This window comes from Anas platyrhynchos, chromosome 3, assembly GCF_047663525.1.
Source record: "Anas platyrhynchos isolate ZD024472 breed Pekin duck chromosome 3, IASCAAS_PekinDuck_T2T, whole genome shotgun sequence".
In the NCBI taxonomy this organism is placed as follows: domain Eukaryota; kingdom Metazoa; phylum Chordata; class Aves; order Anseriformes; family Anatidae; genus Anas; species Anas platyrhynchos.
In genome coordinates this window covers 115,149,656-115,170,350 of record NC_092589.1, presented here as the reverse complement: position 1 = coordinate 115,170,350, position 20,695 = coordinate 115,149,656, and the positions used below count along the sequence as shown (strand labels likewise).

The 20,695-nt window shown below is 42.8% G+C and overlaps 1 protein-coding gene and 1 long non-coding RNA gene across 5 annotated transcripts in view; one reads left to right on the top strand and one right to left on the bottom strand.

The window, feature by feature from the left end:
- Window positions 1-20,695, bottom strand: part of RUNX2 (RUNX family transcription factor 2) — a 217,353-nt gene that overhangs the window by 111,728 nt on the left and 84,930 nt on the right. The gene's annotated exons all lie outside the window — the stretch shown is intronic.
- On the top strand, window positions 426-15,157 carry LOC140002264 (uncharacterized). The gene is made up of 3 exons (XR_011808603.1): window positions 426-758; window positions 12,072-12,168; window positions 12,281-15,157. It is a non-coding gene; the product is annotated as an uncharacterized lncRNA (long non-coding RNA).

Here is a 20,695-nt window from a genome sequence, read left to right as displayed (position 1 = left end):
CAATGGGAATTCAGGCATGGAAGAAACAACAGTTAAGCAATAATAGATGGATGTGTGTGTGTTTGTACTGTATCTTTCAACAGATTGTTTTGCTGCATTAGAAGACTACTGTGTTTATATCCATGCAGCAGGTTTTAGGCAGATTGTTTAAACTTGATTAAAGTGGGATATTTCTAAAATAACCTTACTAATAAAACTCAGATGGCTAAAGAAACCTGAAAACGTGGTTAAAAATAAAAAAGATGCCATTTCAATCCACGCTCGCCAGGGTAACATGATATAAACTCCAAAAGAAAACAGTCTTTACAAGTTAGACTTGAAGGATTATCTTGTGTATCAGCACCCTCTGTGGCAGCGTAGCATTTATCCACGTATCCACCCATGTTAATGCTGTTGCACAATTTACTACAGCCTTGATAGACAGATAATTGCTTTATCCACCCAAGTGTAATAAACGGAGTCTACTATGTTAATCCTTGTATTCTTATTGTCTGTGAATGCCAAGTGAGGGAGAGACTTACACCAAAAACCCTACCCTCTCATTCCAAAACTACTGGAGTTTACTCACCCTCAGACCTGCTAAAGTGTTCTCATTACATTCCACTCCCCTGCCTGCAGTGCCAAGTATTTTGAGTAGTATCAAGTTATTGTTATATAAAGGGCACCTACAGTCAGGCTAGATGGAGGCAAAAGCCAGGATGCTTCAGACTTTGGGAAGAAAAGAAAACAAACCACCCTGAAAGATCTTTTCCCACTCAGTAAGTAATACAGACCAGCCATTATTTGTTCTTGGGCATAGCAAAGAAAGTAATTAACCTGTCCTTCTAAACCCGGGCATCTATTCGGTTTGTGTGGAGTCTGTCCGGCTGTTGAGAAATGTCATTTAGCTGCTGGCCCATCAGTGTTTTCCACAAAAATCTATAAAGACTTTTTATTTTAAATGTCAAAAACAGGCGTATCCTTTGAAAGGTTTACAGATTCCTGGCGGCTCCACGAGCTTAGGTTTGTGGCATCTAATTTGTAATGACAGTTTGATGGATGTCTCCCTTTCTTCCTTCTGAAAGGTATAAAGAATTGGTGGTTGCCCCAGCAAAAATTATGCTTAGCACCATCTTTTGCTCTTATTTGCACACTCAAAAGCCCATTTTAAGTGGCCAAAATATAATAAAAGTCTGGTGCTGCTGGCAGCGAGTGGGTTTATTGGGGCAACTGTCATGTTGGAGAAGGTGTTCGGCTTTCTGGGTAGTCAGAGCACTGGCACAAGGCCGGCACACTGCACAAGTTTTGAAGTTGGACAGCCTGAAGCAGCTCATAAATGATGCACCCAGGCTTAACAGAGGAAATGTCCTCAAGATCTTGCCAACAGTCCTGGAGGTGACTCGCAGTTTTGATCCCTTTGTTACGCTCCACCTTCATCTGCTACTGCCAGCAGGGGCATTTCTGCCCGGGTGAAAGCTGGGGTGGATCTAGCTCTGCTCTCAAGCCTTTGAGGGAAAGGCAGGATCATTAAAGGCTAAAGCACAGCAACAGGATGCGTGAAGTGGCATTACAGGGCTGCCCACTGACTATTGCTATGAGATCCAATTGGGTTGTATTTTAAGCATCATTTTGTCTTCAGCCAATTAATATTTATTATTTTCTTGAATAATTTGGACGATGCAATACAAAGCAGGATTTTAAAACCTTGAGGTAACACGTGGTGGGGAAGAGTCCTTCAGATTCCGGTGAAAGTAGTCCGAATCCAAAAGGATCTGAGCAAATTGGAGAAATGACTTCTGCCAGATCATTGATAAAATAGCACGAAGTAAAATTGAAGTACATTGCACTAACACTTGGGATTTAAGAAATGCACCACAACAAACAGATAGAGCAGAGCACTGCTGAGGACGATCTGGGGATAGCAGAGAGTTGCCAGTTGAATGTGAGTCAATAACAGAATTCTGCCTTTAAAAAAATTAAGCAGATGCAGCTCTGGGAAAGATTAATGGTTGTGTTGCAGCAAAGACATAGAAGGTAACTATTACACTGCTCAGAAGTGGTGAGACATCAGCTGGAGAGCTTTATCCAGTTTGGGACACCACCCTCTAAGACAGATACAGAAGAATTAGAGAGAATCCAGAGAAGAGCACCAGGAGCGATAAGAGAGTTAGTAAGCATAGCCCACATGGAAAAGTTGACGGAAATACATTTGTTTAGTCTAGAGAAAGAGAAGAGTGGGAAAGGACATGATAAGAGTAAAATGTTTCCTAAAGAGAATGGCAATCAATTGGTCTCTTTGTCAGCAGAGAAGAGAACAAGAAAAAGCTGGCTTCATTTGAGGTGGAGGAGATTTAAGAGATTAATGTATGATATTAGCAACCTCCTTTTTAAGTATGAAAGAAAAAGCACGAAAACCAGACTTGGTAAGTAAGTGGAAGGCACAGTACCGGAGGATTTAAGAATCTGGACAGATGTCAGTGATGATCTAAGTATATATAATACTTATCTGAGGAAAAACGGACTAGGTTGCCTGAGGTTTCTTTTAGGCCCACTGTCCTAGGACTCAGTGAGCGTTTGTGCTTGGTTAAGTCACGTACACAGCACTTCTAACACGAGTGTATCAAGTCAAGCAGCTCAGGCTTTCTGTGGGCCTGATGCTACAAAGCATTCAGCATCTCCAGCTCCCGTGAAAAGGCACAGTGAGATTCAGGCTGTGTCTGCTTGGGTATTGCAGTCCACAAGAAACCATAGATTGGAAACGCTGGTATTAACCCATAGTTAATTAATTAATAGTTAAGTGCCATAGTTTCCTTCAGCTCTAACTTCAGAATAACTTTGACATCTCTTTGCCTCACAGTGGATATTGCAAAATTAATTTCTCCACAAATTTAGCAAGCATGACTTTTAGTTTCCACTTATTTTCAAGGGAGAAAAAATGAAATAAAACTAGTATTTCATGCCCAGTGCTCGAGAGTGTTCCCACATCCCCAGGTGAAAGTCCTGGAAATCATTAACATGTTATGAGTCCACAGTTGGTTTTGGCTGTTGCTTTCTTGTTGTTCATTTGCCGGTTATTCAAAGAGTGATGGTCACACACAGAGTAGCCTTGGCCATCCCCTTCCGCTAAAACATGTGTTTTAGCAAAACCTCCTCCCCATGCCAGTAAGAAGAACAAAACCCATCAAAATGACAAACGTCTTGGGGAAAAAAATCCCTAAGCAAGGAAGCAAATGTTTTGTGTCTTCTTTGAATGTAGGGAACTCCTCGACACAGTGAAAGACTACAAAATGCTGAGGTTTTCCAACCAGACAGCCTCATTATGGGCATTATTTGTTTTTCGTTGTGCTTCATTTCCATCCACCTCCACTGAACTTTTTGTTTTTTGACAATCGTAGCAAAGACTGGTAGAAAGCAAACATAAATCCATGCTACAGAAACTCTACTACAGAAGCTATATACATTCATTTCACATTAAAACTCCCAAGCCCTAAGGCTGATTGCTGCTGCCCCAGACCAGCTGTTTAACAACATCACGTCCGAAACTCAGCAAAGCACCGTAAGCTTATGAGATGCAAGTCCCTAGCCAAAGCTTTGTAGGTTCCTAATTCAGTCCCTAAGCCAGAGTCAGGGCATTTAACCTGCTCAGAGGTGATGCCTCACATCAAAACAGAGCCAAACCCCTGGGGAGACCAAGGGGAAGGCGACACAGCTCATGGGCTGTGTTTGGCCACCAGGCACGTCATTGTTTTTGAAGGGCTCGGGCAGGGGGCTGACCCTATAGCCTACGGTTGTAAAGTTTGTTTAGCAACAGGGAGCCTCCCGTGAACTTAAAACAATAGGAAAACAGAGTCCTGGAGAATAAATCTCGCCAGCCGGTTGCCTGCGAGTTTGGCTACCAGAAGGTAACAAATCCCGAGGAATGCGGGCGGCGGGGGGGACCTGCCTGCGAGAGGCCGCTGGAGGGTGTCCAACACAAGCAGAGGGTGATGCCAGTCACTGAGCAGCTCTCAGAGCTGATCTACACCCAGGGAGAGCCTGGGAAATGCTGGGGCTGCCACAGGAGAGGATTTCCAGTAGGATTCCCTCATTGCTTTGTCAAGGGGTGGGCTCTTGAGGCCCTGGGGGGCTGAGAGAGGAGCTCATGAAAACCCCAAACACCGTTCCCACTGCTGCTAGCAGCATCCAGCTTAGTGCTGAGCGGCTGCTCCTCAAAGTGTGGCAGAGCAAGTTGCTCCAAACAGCACCGGAGTTTTAGGGTGGAATTGGTGAGTCTCCCCTCTCCTGTACAGCAGGGGAACTCAGAGGACATGAACTTTTTGGTCACTGCCTCCCTGGGCTGGACAGGACACAGAATGCTGGACGTGGGAAACTCTGTCTTGGTACCAGCACCCTGAGCTCCCACAAGGTTCAGTTTTTAAACCAGATCAGAGTTCACGGGATTTGCTTTCACATTACATTGTGGGTGCAATCCTCTGAAAACAAAACAAAACAAAACAAAAACAAAACAAAAAAAACACGAAATTCAAAGAATTATTTGGAAATTGAAAGAGACAGAAGCTGTAAATGCCTAGTTATAAAATTCACAAGTCACTCAAGTGGGCAGCTGTGAAGTTAACAGCTTTCAAAGCCGTACAGCCGTACACAAGCACGCTCATACAGCCCTACCTATACGTAAGCCTCTAGTTTGGAAATACGCGAGAGCGCATTGGTTCATCACTGGCACGCGGTGCGAATAATCTCTAGGTTTTTTTATTATTATTTTGGTGAGTCATGAAGTCTGGATGCCCACCACAGTGCACCAGTGGAAAACATCTCTGCAATGCAAGAGTGACAAGGCTATTTTATGCCGTTCTCTTAAAACATTCCAAAATAACACTGAAGTACTTAAATTCTGGAAATACTCATCATCCCCATGCTATTAATATAATCGCAATAGCTCATTCTATTTAAAGCAAGTTTCTTTCCTTGGGTTTCATTTTGTGGGTGGCAAATCCTTATTTAATTCGCAGGATAAAAAAAAAAAAAAAAAAAAAAAAAGAACCTACAGTTGGAAAAATGGGACCGTATGGAGCCCAAGGTTTCAGCCAGAGCCACGAACAGAGGTTTTGCCACAGTCTTCAGTGGGAGACAGACTGGCCCTGAAGTTTTTAGAGCTTGCAGAAATTTAAACCTTATTATTCACTTTGTTTTTAATGTTGTATGACTCATTTTAGGAATAACATAGCTGCTTCCACTATAACAGTGACAGTTAGGTGTTTGATCCCTTTGATATGGGATTTTAGATACAAGCTGTGTAGTCTACCTTTAGCCCTACTGCTTTTTTTTTTTCCACTGATGAAATAAACATCCAAACCATAGGCACCATTTATTACGGGATAGCACATTCAGATGAGATATTCTTTTTTTCTTTAAGCACAAACTTGATTTAATTCCATCAAAGAATAATGGAAAATAGAACACAAAGTGCTGTTCCCCTTTTGTCCAAGAAAACTAAAATAAGCAATGCTGGTGACGCTGAAGAAATGGGATATATTTGAGTGGTGTGTCGCCTTGCTTTTTTTTTTTACAAGTGAAACTCATCTGTCTTAACCAATTTGAATGAAGTAAAAAGGCAACAAGAGGGATGGAAAACTTCTTCCAGTTTCAACACAAACTGCAAGGAAGTAAAGGCTTAAGAAAAAAAAAATCAAATATTTTTACGTAAAAGTCTACAGAAAGCTCAGCACTATGAGAAAGAAATAAATTTCTTTTTTTACCTCTTCTCCAGGTAGGACGGCTGTCCTTTCACCCTAGCTTCCCACAACACCCATGGGATGATTCCCCTTTTGGCAGCAGCAGAGGGGTTTGGCTCTCAGTGTCCCCATCACTGCTCCTTCTTGCAGTGACCAGTTTTGATGCCCAAACAACTTATTCCTCCCTTGACAAAGGGTCGGTGTGCCAATGATTCCCTTTCACCAAACGACCAACACCGAACCCAGTTTCTAACCCTTGATGGATTTAGATCGCCAAACTATGGCCAAGGGTATCCCCCAAGTATCTGACAGGATGGCCAAGAGGACATTGGTTTAAAATCACATCTCTTGCATAAAGTAAGGAAAATTCATTCCCTTCTCTGTGTCACTGTACATTTGTACCAAATTGATGTAAGAGGATGCTGAATTAAAAGTGAAAGTCAAGGCACGCTTGCTTGCCAGTTGAGAAGATTGTAATTCTACCAAGCTCTGTGGTTTTCACACCTTCGTGTTTAGTGCTTGGATGTTTCCTTCTCTGCTTTCACAAAAACAGCGACACGAAAAACGGGCCAAAACATGCAAGCAGTTCCCTGAGCAGCTCTGGGGTGGGTGCGGGTACCGGGTAGGAGCTGCAGTGAGCGCTGCGGTGAGCATCCTGAGAGCACAGAGCAGGGCGCTGCCCGGCCACAAGCTCAGGACCACAGCACAGCAGAATCGGAAGCGTGAGTGCATTAACAAGAAGCTAGCCAAGCTCTCATCGCTTCAAACCAGGGTAACCCCTGTGTCACCTGTAAAAGCAGCACTGAAATGAGCATGACACGTGTTTTTGGTCTATCCTTCCACGTGCCCAGTGATAGGACGAGGGGGAATGGGCTAAAGTTGCAGCAGGGGAGGTTTAGGTTGGATATTAGGAAGAACTTCTTTACCGAAAGGGTTGTTAGGCATCAGAATTGGCTGCCCAGGGAAGTGGTGGAGTCACCATCCTTGGAGGTCTTTAAAACACATTTAGATGTAGAGCTTAGTGATATGGTTTAGTGGAGGACTGGTTAGTGTTAGGTCAGAGGTTGGACTCGATGATCTTGGAGGTCTCTTCCAACCTAGATGATTCTGTGATTCTGCGTTAATGGAGTTTCTTCACTATGCAGTTTGGGTATGTGTACATGGTGGCACATTTCTTTGAGGTCTCTGACTTTGTTCAGAGGCAACATCATTTATTGTTGCTTCAGTAAACCGAAATGAAAGCTTACATGGGTATGCAAGCACACCAGCACCCTCACACATGCTAAAAATGAAATTTCTGTGTCTGCTCACAAGGAAAAAAAAAAGTATTAATTATGCACAAACATAACAACTTTCTCTAACTCTGCCTGGAGATCTGAAAGAGAAGTGGCCCTGTAATCACATCTCTTCTGAGAATACTGCCATATGGTTTTAACAGAGGTTTATTTCCTGAAGCGAGAGAGGACTGCAGATTCTCAATCCAACTAAAATAATTATGCAGACAATTTCACTCCATTACTTGCAGTGGAACCCAAGCTGTGTGGTCCTCACATGCTTGCTGACACCTTTAAAGAGACATTAAGCCATTTTTATATAAAATTCCCTTAATGGGTGGGATGTAGGATGAATTTCCTGGAAGATTAGCACCTGTCACAGCGCATAAGGCTTGCCTCTGACTGCTGCTTTAATTCCCTTTGGTTGGAAGACAGCAAAACTGAGATCGAAGCCTCCAGAATACACAGCAGCAAAGCATCAACCTGGGGTAACCATATCTTTACAAAGGGAAACTTCTCCCATTGCTGAGGTTTCCTATGCAATTATTTTACCTCCCACATTTGACCCTGAAATAGCACAGGCCATATACAAATGTGTGCCCCACATCAAGTACAAGGAAATTTAAATATAGCCTTAAATTTCAGCATGTGCTTCAATTCTTTGTTGAATTATGCTGTGAGCACAAAGCGGAGACTTTGCCGAGAACATTTTTCCAAACCACCCTGGGCTGCTGATCTTTCACCTCAACTAGACAGACCGGAGGGCAAAACTTCCAATCTTTCAATCAGCAGTGGGTAAAAGTCCAGGCAAAATGAAACTCCTTCAACTAAAAACAATAGAAAATGTATTAAAACATCACCTATCCAACTCTGAATGTAAACTACGGGAATACTGTAAAAACAGGGATGTTAACCAAGACACACAATGATTAAAGGAGACTTTAAAGGGAGAAAGGAGACCACCCTTTAAGTATGGAAATATTCCTTTTGGACTAAAATGCAATCTGGCTTTTTTCGGCTATTCTGTCTGATTTTAGTTACAGTAGCTAGTTTATGAAATTAGCAAACATGTTACGTTTCAGACTAGCAAATCCAATTAAATCCAAAGAAAGCACACACATAATCCTAGTGTGCCAATCTGCCTGTGCTATCACAAAGCCCTAATTCCTGGTAGCAAGAGGGTGAAGGAAGGGGAAGGTCTGCTGCAGGATTGGAGGATTTTTCATTGAGCTCTTCTGAATTCAATGTAAAATACCCATTTCTCCAGATCAAAAAGAAAGAAAGCAGTGGCTGGGACATCAGCTCAGAAATCAGACACACACCAGTAAGCAGGGCAGAACCGAATGGGTCATGGCCTTGTTTTCTTGATGGGTTGCAAACCTTGCTGAGGTGCAGTTTGAGGCTCCCCAGTGAGCACCCTCCTCGGCCGGGTACCGCGGCTCTGCAGCAGTTAATGGCACGCTCTGTGTCTGTGTGGCCTAGCAGCGAGGAAACTGTGCAGGAAACGTGTTTCTAATCTTCTTCTAGTGACAATTTTCAACATTATGCTACAGATAAATTATGGTCATGTAAATAGTAAAATCCATCTCTTCAGCTCCGTGTCCTACCACAACCTTAGGCTTCTGTATGTGGGGCAGGAGCAGGATGCTCTGCTACAGGGTGGAGGATTGATGCTCAGTTCCAGATCATGCTAGTTCCTCCCTTGGACTTACTGCTTTCCACGTTATCCATTCACCTTGTAAGCTCTGGAGAATTTTCTCCCATTTCTTAAATACCTTAAGTGCGGGACACAGAGGGATTTGGTCAACTTCTTTTCAGTGGTTTGTGGGACCAGGACAAAGGGCAATGACCACAAAAGGGATCACAGGAAGTTCAGCACCAACATATCAAAGAACTTCTTCATGGTGAGGGTGATGGAGCACTGGGACAGGCTGCCCAGGGAGGTTGTGGGGCTATCTCTTCTCTGGAGATATTCAAGGCCCATCTGGATGCCTACCTGGGCAACCTGCTCTAGGGAACCTGCTTTGGCAGAGGGGGTGGACCCAATGATGTCTTGAGGTCCCTTCCAACCCCTACAATTCTGTGATTCTGTGAAAATGCTCTGAATGAGCCTTTTGACACACCAAAGAAATACTGAAAATGCTAGTGACAGCAGAGCTACCAACATATTTTTGTCCAAGCTAGATTGAACAATGCTCTCTCTCTCCCCCAAACCTTCTGTTTTCGAAACAAAACCTAAATTTTGGGCCAATGTTTCCTGTGGTGATAGTTGTGGTTAGACATTATTTGTGAGCTTTGCATGCTTGATAAGGTCTCAGTACCGTGGAAAAATAATCGGGTGTCAGCTGAGGTGTGGCAAATGGAGGCAGAGGTTTGAGAGATGTTAAATGGGGCAAAAATGGCCAGATGCGGTTCTCTGAGCTCACGGCAAAACTCCCACTTACTTTAGAAGCCAGATTTGGGCCAGTACAGCTATTCCGGTTAGCGTTTGGTTTTGTGGGGAGTGGGGTGGCAGCTTTTCCTGTGTGATTCGCTGAAACAGAAGGAAAATGCTCTCAAGGATAAGAGTGCCTGGGTTTGGCCAGCTGCACCTACGCTTCACGCTACATGCCACAAACGTCTAAAGTGGATCTTGGGGAAATAACCCATCGTGGTTTTGAGGTTTTAAGTAGGGACTAGAAAAAGAAAAAAAAAAAAGACAGGAAAACTGCACTTGAGCACTGATTCACTCTATAAATTGATCTAACTTTCTGACAGATGAACTGAGTTCAAAGAGGCAATCCACTTTATTTTAGTAAGATGCCACTCCACGTTGAGATTATTAAGCCCAAATCTCACCTTCTTGCTCAAGAGGCAGGACCATGCCTGTGTCTAGCAAGTCAGATTTCATTTAACAACAATATGTAATGTCAGGTAATTTGGGGATTTTGAACAAAACTCAGGAACTCAGCAGTCACATAAAATATTGCTTATCATACAAAGCAGCAACAGGAACTCATACTCACATGGCTCTAATGGCTGGTATCCGTGGGCCACTATTAATGTGCTTGTGAAAATACAACGAGATCTCTGATCACAAGTGATAACATCCTTAGTTTTATGCCACTCCCTAAAGGTAAAACTTCTGGAAACGCCATCGTTCCCTTGGCCTTTTCAGAAATGGCATGGGCTGTTGGTGCAAGAGAAATATCCTTCCTTATCTTGATGGGGATTTCCACCGATCTCAGTTTCTTGCGATGGAACTTGTGAAGCTTTGTTCCCCATGCCTGAACACATGGGATGCCTGTTTACCTGACTACTATATGAAGGCTTAGCCTCACTCGTCCGTGTCAAACAGGGCAGCAAGTGTTGGTAGTACGTGACTCATAACACCCCAGAGTTAATAGGCAATACTTTTGGAGAACTAAAACCCTGTCAAGCAGGGAAAAGAGCCACCCTGCCCTATGTTGAGGTCTACAGGAAACTGCCAACACTCAAAATAATTATTTCATGGGGCATCTCATCAATTAGTCTTGAAATTATGGGCTTGTTAGAGATCATTCTCTTCCCATCAGCACTGTGCAGAGTTTATTAGCAGGTTCTGGAGCACTCTTTCCCATGCCTTAGAAATTACTGAAGATAAACCAGCGTTATTAATATGATCATCCAAAACTTGCTGGCTGCTCAGTTTTCAATGGAGCAACTAAGAAGGAAGCAATTTATCAGCCAGCAGGACTAATAAATAATATTTACATGGTTCTTTCCCTGTCTTTTTCCTTCTTTGATTCCTTTTAAACAAAATCTATTTTTTTTTGTCTTCCTCTTTGTTATTCTCTGGTGGCTTCTTCCAAAAACAAAACAAAACAAAACATACACACACACAAAAAAAAAAAAAAAAAAAAAAAACAAAACAAAAAAAACAGAGACCAGCAAACATTTCCTCTTCTTTCTCTCCCATTCATCTTATTTTTCCTTCCTTCTATTACCATTTGCTGCACATGTATTTGGGGTGGTTTCCCCTGTTTGCATTCACTAAAAGCTTTCATTGCTCTAGCTGTAGTACCATTAGATATTGAAATTTACTTTCTTAAAAATTATAGTTTTACAAATCTGCTCCACTCCTCCATAAACTGCAAGCCTTTAGAGACAGGTATGCTAGTAGAGAAGCTATTTATTTCTTGGCTACTCCAGGTTCCCTTTATTTTATGGTTGCACTCTGGATTACACGTGCAGAGCAGCAGAAGCATGAGCTACTTGTGTCGGCACAGCTGCAAGTATCACAGTAACTAGAGGAAAGAATTCACCATTTTTACAGCTTTTTCTTTCTACCTGAGTTTTTCTACATCAGCACTGCAATGAACAGGAGGGACATGCCGAATGGTAACACATAGAGGAACACACCTGGCATCCCAAATTGCTCCCATGTGCTCAGTCTTGCTAACGAAAGGCAGGGTTAGCAAATATCAGAGGCTCCATTGCAGAAATATTTATATGGGCAGCAAGGGGAAGTGACAGAAAAGCAAGTTATTAATTACAAAAGACAACAAAAGAGGTCATTGCAATACCATGAGCCAAAGCGAAATGGGATTTCACAGTAACTGCTTTAGTACTTTGCGTTTAGAAATGCAACAAGCCAAGTGTTTCACAAACAAATTGACAATTTATTACTGTCTGAAATGTAGACATGAACTGGGAAAAAAATGGCCAAAAAAAAAAATAGTTTTTCTCATTAACATCAGGTTGCAGAATTACGGATTAAAACAGCCTGAAGGCTTTCTCCCCTCTCATACAACTCCATTATTTTCAATCCCTTGGGGGTGAAAAACCCAACCAAGTTGTGCAGGAGCAAGTTGATACCTAGTCCACTGTCAATATTTCCAGGATAATGTCTGTTTTTAGGGCTTTCTGACATTGTTGTAAAGCTCACTCTGGCTAACATCTCCTTTGCCTACCAAACTCCATAAAGTTTTAACTAATGCTTCAAAAAATAAATCTTGCTTAGGCACTGGGCTAATGATTGCTGACTTTTTGGGAGCTTGCTCTCTGTTCCCAGAGCAGAAGCTCACTGAGACCTTTAATTGAAACCTGGTCACTGTCCATGTTGCAGGGCTTACACATGTCCCAGGTTTCCTGGAGGCCTGCAGGGAGTATAAGGAGCCTATGGCAGATGCCTCCACTCCAACACCTCGCCTACGGTACTTGAGGTAGGGTCTGATATCAGCTTCCTCTGCTGGAGGGGGCATGAGAAATGGGCTCTCAAAGGAGCTCAGGGAGTTACCCATTGCTGACCCACTTTTTTCTCTTTTCCTCCCTTAGAAAAATCTTATCTTAATCGAGAGGGAAGAGATGGGATCTTCCCCATGGACATGTATATTTATGATTATCCACGGATTGTCTGTATCTACATATAATAAGAACCAAATGTTGTTAGGGACATCAAATGTTAGTACAGGGACAGGCACCACTTCCTAGAAACTTACACAGACACAGAGTACAGAAAATGGCCCAGAGGATCCACAAGATAAGGAGCTAGAAATCCCATCTGTTCAAAAGGGTGGAGAAAGTGGAAAAACCAAACCCACTAATTTCTCAAATCCCTTGTCTAGGGAGGGTCATAACTTGCTGAGGAAGAACAGATTGAAGAGATCTTGTTATAAATCCAGAGGTACGCGTTTAGATAATGTACTTTGAGCTGAAATGACTAAATGAGTTATCACTTGTGCTTGAAGTCCAACGCCATGCTCAGCTGCAACTTACTGCGTGTGGCTGATGGTTTGCCCACTTTCACAGTGTAGCCTTACTTCCTAGCATGGACCTCACAACCATGCTCTTTGCCTACATCCCATAGAAGTCCTGCAACTTCACCCTCCTCAGCAAGCAAGGGAGGCCACAGGAGATTTCAAAAGCAAACGCCTTAAATTGGCCCTTGGCTGTTATGTGCTAAATCCTGTAGACTGTGGGAATTGCAAGGCAAATAAATGAAAGGTATTTCTCCACATTCAGAATATGTGAAAAGTCAAAAGTGGTGCAATTCAGGGTCTAAAATACCTGTTAAAGTCTCTATAAAGATGTCTTTCCCCATTTAGGCTGAGGGATAAATTCATTAATGTTTTGAACGAGTCCCTCAAAACAACACTGACACAGTTTCCTCTGCTGCTTTTCTGTGATCAGCAGTGCTTGGGGGGCTGAGAGAAGGAACTGGAACCAGTGTTTTTACACAAGCCAACAAACCCAGCTATACTAAGGGACTCAACGACTAATTTTTAAAAGAGAATGTAAATGTTATCCTAAAAAATTGCCTCGACTGTTGCCGATACGGAACCATAAAGATACAGAGCCACTCTCCTGGGGTGGAATAGGCTACTGTGTCCCGGAGCTGGATGGCAACCATCTGCGTGCATGCTCTCTGGCTGCCGCAAGTGTGCAGCGATTCTACTTATCTTAAGCCTCTTTTATTGAGGGCTAAGCTAAATCAAATCAACTTCCATTCACGGGGGGCCAGGAACACCTACCGGGCAGCTGCAGTGGCTCAGCTGACATGTGGTAACACAGTCATCCCCTGTAACTCGAGCATGTGTCTAAGCCCTGAAATTTTCTCAGTATGGACTCAACTGGAGGCTGAAATTAAGTGCAATTTCAGGTCTACCTTCTTTCAGACTCAAGTGGTGCACAGGTCTAGTGGTAACACTTCACAGCAGAGCAAATTCCGTGCATACATACCAAAGCTATAATGATTCTGTACGTTAGATCTAAACAGTTTTGTTTGTGGTTAAATATTTGATCATCTGTCTGCAGCGTTGCGAGCCCAGCTAGTAGAAGTACGCTACTGCACGAGAATCAAATGATGATAATTATGGGATGGGAAAAAACTTCATGATAGACTGTTTCATAAGCATACAGCATTATTATATACACATATATGTATAAGTATTCATATAGCATAATAAAAGAAAATGCAAAAATCTCAATAAACACTAATAAGAAAAATTTAAATGTTAAAAGTTTGTCTCATTGAATAAGTGAGACTGTGGTTGGAAACACAGCAACAGACATTTATACTCGAGTCTTCAGCATTTCAACTCTCTTAGCAATGTAAAAACAACAAAAAACAATGGTGCTCTCATGAAAAGGCCAAATTCACAATGCAGACACTGCTCCTCCCATTCAGACAGGGTATTCATTATTATTTTAAATGCGCAGAGTCTAAAAAGCTATAAAAATATTTGAGCGTGGTGCGTATCCTTTTAATTCTGCACATACTCATTTTGTTGTTCCATCAAGCACTTGGCATCAAAGCTTTTCTTTATGTGCAGGTGTGAAAGGTGTGTGCACAAATTAAGTAGCTATCTCACTAGCTATTCAGTCTGGAGGAGCACATGAAAGAGCCTGATTATAACGACCCAAGGGAGTCATTTTTGCTCTGAACTAGGATTCCCGGGCTCCAGAGCTGCTCCTTTCCTCTTTGCACATCCCAGACACACGCTGCCTGCTGCGGGACTTTTGCAGGAGTCCCCATCCTGCACAAACCCTCCCTCGCTGCAGAAGCGGATGCGAACGGCTACGTCTGTCTTTTCTATTAGTAAATATCGTCTGAAAACGTCAAAAGCCTTTGGAGAGATTCGTTTGTAAATGAGCCGCACATCCTGACCGGTGCAAGCGATCTGCTCCAATTTACATATTTTGCAGCTCACATGCTGCAGTCGCCTTGCCCCCGCAAGGTTAGGTTTGCCAAGGACCGTGCCTTCGCTGCAGCTCCAGATGGCTGCGACTTCAGTCCTGTACTCTGGCCAGTAGTCTCCAGGCTGGGGTTAAACAAGCAGTTTGTTCCTCTCTTACATAAGCACCGAAAGACAATACTACATTCGAGCTCATAAAAATATTTTAATTGGTGATGATTTCCAGACAACTATGTCAAAATTAACTCCGAGTTGATGCCCACTCGCTTAAATTTCATTCATCTGGGTTCAAATTATTTGCTTAAAAGAAGAAACATTTCCTTTTATACACACTTTGGTTTCAACCTCCAAAACCATTGCTAGAAATTAGTCCTAACCACCCAGTCGGCTGCCTCAGAAACCGAGCTCAAATCCATCACTTTAATGACATCAATAACAAATACACAATTTTAAACCCTATTGTGAACAGTGGCATACCAAGGAGCATGTGTAGCTGTCATCTCGTTAGTCACTAGAAAAACACCAATGAAACCGAAAGAGCCTAACCATGACAAATTATTCAAGAGTTTAACCTGAGACACTAATGAGCGCTAAATAGCTTGTTTTCATGCTCGCTTAAGGAGATTTGTTTAAAATCCCACCAACCTCCCTTGAATGTCGCTTGGCGAAGCAGTTCATTCTTGTCAAGCTGGTTTTCCCATCGCAGCTAAAACAGCAGGTTGCACGTGTTTGTTTAAGGATGCCTTCCCTCCCCACCCTGCAAGACACACACGCGCGCGGCCGGAAAGCTGCCTCCCCTCGGCTGCACGGACCGTCTTCGTCTCGCTCCCCAGGTTCACGAAGCGTAGAGCTGGCAAAAAGCACCCGCACCTGCCTGCAAGCACATCAGCAGCCAGTGGAATGATGCTGGTGTAAAGTGTGGGGAGGGTGGCTATCCCGTAGGAGTTTCATCTTTTCAGATTTTCTGTTTTGTCTGGTTTTCGTCTCGGCAGCCTGTACTAGAATAAAGCTTTCCTAGAGGAAGGATCCTAAGCAGAGCCTGGCGCTTGCCATTCTCTGAAAGCAGCAGCACTTATTTAGCTCTGAGTAAGGGCTGATGTAATGAGAGGCTCACACCTACGAGCCAACCTTTACCTCCTGCAATGCCTTCAAGGGGTTGAAGGAACTGGAGTTTGCAGCCTAAGAGAGCTTCATTGTTCTGACACGGTAATACAGAGCATGTCTGTATGCTGGGAGCTCAAAGCTCACAGCATGGAAAAAAAAAATAAAAACGCTTCTAATCTTGAGGATGGACTAAAATAAAATAAAATAAAATAAAAAATAAAATAAAAATAAAATAAACTATGTTTTTATTTATGAAGGGAAACTGAGGCTTTCCAACTCACGTTGTGATATGCCCTGTGTGGGAATATGCCTTAAAAATGTTACTCCAGTAAACCAACACCTTGATTCATACTTCACACGAGAGGAGCTGAGACCAAAAGAATGAGGTATCCAGTGTACAGTGATATCAGTACATTCGGACATCTGCTTTTTTCGAATACACCAACAAGAGACACATGAGCAGAGGGGATGGACCAGGTGACCTCCAGAGATCCCTTCCAACCTCATCTACTCTGTCATTCTGTGAAATGTCACAAAGACATCAGAGGCAGATGACAGACCTGGAGGACCCGTGTGCAAATGTCTCAGCCACTGAACCGTCCTCCTACACCCCTACCTTAATCCTCTGACCACAGAGGTCTGGTCTTCAGAACTTCCTGACATGAGAATGAAAGGAAGAAAAAAAATGGCAAAGGGTAGGTGTGTTCTGTTCTCTTTAAAAAGAAATTTTTCTTCTGACAGACAGCCTTTACACTGATGTTCCAGATACGTTAACGTTGGGTTTTGCTACACGCAGTCTAAATCGTCATTCAAACAAGACATGAGCACGCTTCCAAAACAGGAGCAGTCTCAAATGCTCTCCAAAAAACTGCATTGTGATCCAATGTAAAACTATTCTTCAGTCCATATGGGAGATCTCAAACATTTGCTGGGTCTGGCTTTACTTTTAATGGAATTTATGTTGGAAAAACCATTTTATTTTGACCAGATTGTTTTTTATGCCAAAACTTTTTTTTTCCTTTTAAATTTTGGGCCAAATTTCACTTGACAGTATCCTCTTTGAGGAGGTGATCAAATATATGCAACTGTTCCATATTGCATATGAGCCCTAAAATCTAATCTCTCCCCAAACTCATGTCCTTATAAAAATGTGAAGCCTTCTAATAGCTTTAAGTTGTTCTGCATACTGGATGTAAATTAAGTGAGGGCTTTGGAATTTTTTTAATAACTCGTAAAGTTGGGAAGTTTTCAGCTTGGATTCTGGAACCAGAGCTCAGGGCACACTGAACTAATTTAAAAATGTAAATGTAGAAAGATATGACCCATAAGTGACAAATTAAAGAGGGAACGTAAATGATTTTCGGAACGTGCTGCCTTCCACCACGGACTGCTTACACAGTGCGGCCACTCTGGGGTCAACGTTTTCTGGCAGCAAGAGACAATAAAAAACGCATAAACTCAACTCACATGGTAAAGCTACTGTATCTGACATAACACTAACGCGGAGGCCCAGAGAGGTTACTGAACCCTGGCTCCCAGCTGCATCAATCCATGTTTTAATCACTCTCCTGACAACACTTCTCTTTCAGCCCTCAGCTGCTTGGCTCCTAAGGACGGGAATACCGCGGTAGTAAAGGAAATGGGAAAAAGCTTAAATGAAGTTGTAATAGGGAGGAAAATAAAACTGCTGGTGGGGGTACCTTTTGCCCAGCACTGCAATCTATCTGTCTCCAAAAAAAGGCTATTTTAACTTCTAAAAAGTACCAAAACCCACAACAGACCAGTCATTACTAAGCCCTGCTCTAGTGAACGACAATGAGATAAGCAGCAAGCTCCCTGCAGCACAACGTCTTGCAGCAGCTGGGTTTTCCTGCAGTGTTTCTCACTGGCCTTGCTCTCTCTTTGACCAAGCTGGAGCTTGTTGAAAGTGAGAGATACCATGAAGGACATGGTCTCCTCATTTTCTATGGCCCATGGAGCCACAGACAGCTTGGAGAGCTCGACCAGCACTGTAAGACAGGTAGGTCCCCTCCTTTTGCTCTGTTTGCACAGCCATTCGTACAAACACAGACCCAGCCATCACCATAACTCCTATCATCACCTACCATCTGCAAATAAGAGCCTGCATATTTTAAACAGGAAGGAAAGATTTCTATATAGGAGCAGATCTCAACCATGAATTGCAACTCTGGATGATTCTGAGCAGCTTGTCCAATCTACCAAGATGAAAACTTATTAAAACAACTCATATCACTGGTTTTAAACGGACCCAGCATCTTCACAACTCTGAGTCATGCAAATCCAAAGAACGAGAAGGCAACTAAAAAAAAACCTTCTTTCAGTAGCTTACATCAGAGTATACAAAATACAAAAGTCTGTGCCTCTGGATGTGCCTATTACCAAGGAATGCTCTCCTTACTTCTGCAGAAGGGCTGGTAATTTGCCCTGGGTTTCACACAGCTCCACACCCTCCCCAGGAGGCTCTCAGGTGCCTTTCTTCACATGCACTGACTGGAACTGGTCTTCAGTGACAAAATTGGGTCTGTATTTGGCCCACCTTGGTGTTTGGATGACGACCGGGGCCAGGCTGTGGCTGCCCCTCACCCAAACTAAACCAAGCTTGTTCACCAGCCCAAATCCGGCACTGGAAGTTATTTAGGGCAGAGTTTGGAGTAGTTTTTCAATGTTAATTTCCTGTGGTTGTTGTTCTTAAACAACTTTTTTTTTTTCCCCTAAAAAAATTCCTTGTCAGAAGCAAATAAAAACTGACACCGCTGCGCACACTGGCGCTGCGGAGGGGCTGCAGGAGCACTCGCAGCCAGACCTGGCTCCACACGCCAGGCGCGCTGGAGGAGTCACGGTCTACTGCACAAACTACTCGCATTGCGGGTGTGTTCCAGCCTGCAATGTCTGCGTGGATTGTGCCAATTCGGTTGAAGTGTATGCGCACCAAATTGCCTCTCTGAAGAGGCTCAGGGTGGGGAAGGAGAGTCCTGCCAAATGCTGGTGCCTGGAGGCCTGGTAAACCCCAATGCCACCAGAGGGCCTGCAGGCCACAGTGGCCCTCGTGCCATCTTCTCCAAAGGACACCACTTTCTCCGGCATATCCTTGGCACTTAGGAAGGATCCACATCATGCTCGAGTTAGAGATGGAGCCTTGCTCAGCGCCTTTTGGTCACCACCAAGGACCTGACCTATCCAGGTCAATGCTGGAGCTATGGCAGACCATGAGGAGAGGCTGCCCTATACCAATTCATTCCCTACACAGAATTTCCATTGCATCTAATTAATTGTTATAAAGTGCAAATTAATAACATGGTAGATTAAATGTTAGAGATGGGGCCCATAGAACTGCCTGTGGTTGAAGTTGCCCAAAATTAGAAGTTTTCTGCCGCTTGTGACTCTACTGAATCTTGACTGTTTGGATTCACTTTTTTCTTGCATTAGTGAGAAGCATATTCCTTCAGTTTTGATCAAAATGGCTGAGAAATGAGTTAGCAAAGGGAAAATGCAGTGCCTCAAAAAAATTTTTGGCAATAATTTCTTGAAAGAGGTTTTTTGTTGCTGTATTTTGGAGTGGAGAAACTTGGCTCGGCAGGTTAGCACTTTTGTCAGAAATATGCAATTTCCATGGAAATATAGTCAAATTTGGTAAAATTTGACAACTTTGAAAAAACTTTGAAAAATAAAATTTCGTACAATGGAAATTCATTGGGTGTTATCACCTAAGAGCTTTGTTAGCAGCTTGGCAAAGGTAGCTATTGCTGGCCCACAGATTTTATGCTCTCGCCACACGATTTCTTGTTGTCACAATAGTTCAGTTGCTCAAAGCCAAGTGTTCACACATTGTATTCACCATGTGCTCATACTTTTCCCAGTGCCATATATGAGACCTTCATGTTTGCTCTTCAGAAGCACCAACCCAATCCAAGAGCTGTGCTTTGAACATATAAAGCACTATATATTGTTAAGAGCTCTGAAAAACATTATCCTGTGCATCTCATATGGGGCACTCTGGATTACCAGATACTTTTGGATGGAATTCTTTCAGCAATGGAGTCATGTGAAAAAATAAGGAATGGGATCACAGTAAGTGGACATGTTCTATCCCATAGGACACTGCTGTCCGACGGATAAACCAGCACATGCTCATACAATGAAGGACTCTTTTGCCATGCATACTTGAGAGGCATGAATTAAAATTGCACTGATAACCATAATCTTGGCATTTCCAAATAATGTGTACTCAGACATGAACTTTTCCTACTGTAATTTTTGTCTGTAACGTATGCATAAAGCAAGACCTAAGAACTTGAGATATCTGCCTTTTAATCCATAAAATCTATTTCTTTTATGTCAACATGTTATTATTTATCTGACGTGTAACTATCCCCTTGTTGCCTACCTTAAATCTACTGTTTATACACTTTTACACCAAGTCACCACAGAAAAAAGTAGTTCTCAATTTAATTCTTAATGTGGTATGGCATGTATATATTTAGTGAGGTGTTCACTTCGTACCTCACACAAAATTAAATATCCTTCTCAAAAAGCTTCCTTCATCCTTGAGCTGTAAAGAACAGTCCCTATTATATGGATTTTGGGAGCACTGAGTCCTTAGTACTCTCATACCTGTCTATAATAAAGATTCTCCACAAGCTAGCTGCTATCAGGTTTCTCATTTGCTGCCATCTGTGTCTTGCAGGAGTAGCAGACATCAAGAAGAGTGAAATTAAATGCATAGGTTGCTAAGCCAGCATACATGCAGAGCACAGACCCTACATAAATACAAAGTCTGCGCGCCCTTCATATGTTGTAATTCCGCAGTCCTAATTCTCAGGGATGCTCATGACTGTGTGCCATACTGCAGGCAATGAATACTGCTGCGTGAGACTTCACATCAGTAATAAGCATACCCTGGGCTCATTCTTCCAAAGAAAAAGATAAAGGT